The 1008-nt window shown below is 39.0% G+C and overlaps 1 protein-coding gene across 4 annotated transcripts in view; it reads left to right on the top strand.

Moving 5' to 3' along the window:
- Positions 1 to 873, top strand: part of col6a4a (collagen, type VI, alpha 4a) — a 45312-nt gene extending 44439 nt beyond the window's left edge. For all 4 annotated transcript variants that reach the window (XM_037980086.1, XM_037980084.1, XM_037980082.1 and 1 more), the window contains one exon: positions 29 to 873. The gene's annotated coding sequence lies outside the window, so the exon portion shown is untranslated. The remainder of the gene's footprint in view (positions 1 to 28) is intronic.
- Positions 874 to 1008: the final 135 nt, after the last annotated feature.

The following is a 1008-nucleotide window of genomic DNA, read 5'->3' as shown; positions in this document are numbered from 1 at the left end:
GCTCACCTGATTCAGGCGCTTTCATCAGGTCACCTGATTCAGGCGCTTTAATCAGCTCACCTGATTCAGGCGCTTTCATCAGCTCACCTGATTCAGGCGCTTTAATCAGGTCACCTGATTCAGGCGCTTTCATCAGGTCACCAGGTCATCTTCAGGTTCTGACGACGGACAGGAACTTCAGTTATTCTTTAATCTGACGGTGGATTTCATTTAACGCGATGAAAAACATAAAACCTTAAAGAAATGAGACTCGATGGTAAACTTCAGTTTTTATCCACTATATTAGGAGAAATTTTAGGTGTTTCTTTATAAAAATAATCAGTAGGCAGCAATATTCAGCACCACAGAAGAAGAAAAATGTGGAAAAACTGAAACTAAATTAAACTGATTTGATTTAAAAACCATATTAATCTAATAATAATATTAATTAATAAACAGCACAGATTTTATTCTTATCAGAAACTTTGTTTTCAGGTATTTTGATGTGTTTTTATTTTTGTCCCTCTTCATGTCAGGAACTTATATTTCGATAAAGTTTCAGGAAATGATTTTTATTTTCAAACCAGCAGCAAGATGAAAACACAGGCGTCACTTTTTCATTCAGTCTGAACTTTTTCTGGGTTTAAAGATTTAAACTTTATTTCAAAATGAGGCATAGTTTGTCCAACGAGTCCGAGGAAACAGGAAATATTCTGTGACCCTTCAGGGCCTCCGTAGACGAGCCACCCCGAACACTTCCTGTTTTCATGCTGGACGTCAGTGTTCAGGTTTGTTTTATCCTCAGATCAGGTGCTACGTTTCTCTGATAATGAATATTTGATCATTTGTTAATGTCTGAAGGAAGCAGATATTAAAGCGTGTTTCTGAAAACAACGTCTGAGTTCACGGCCAGTTCTTTCATTGAAGTCAGCAGGTACAGCCTGCACAGGTGACTCTCAGGTGTCACTCAGGTGACTCTCAGGTGTCACTCAGGTGTCACTCAGGTGACACTCAGGTGTCACTCAGGTG

The sequence above is a fragment of the Kryptolebias marmoratus genome, linkage group LG16 (genome assembly GCF_001649575.2).
Source record: "Kryptolebias marmoratus isolate JLee-2015 linkage group LG16, ASM164957v2, whole genome shotgun sequence".
Lineage (NCBI taxonomy): Eukaryota > Metazoa > Chordata > Actinopteri > Cyprinodontiformes > Rivulidae > Kryptolebias > Kryptolebias marmoratus.
This window is presented reverse-complemented; position numbering and strand designations above follow the sequence as displayed.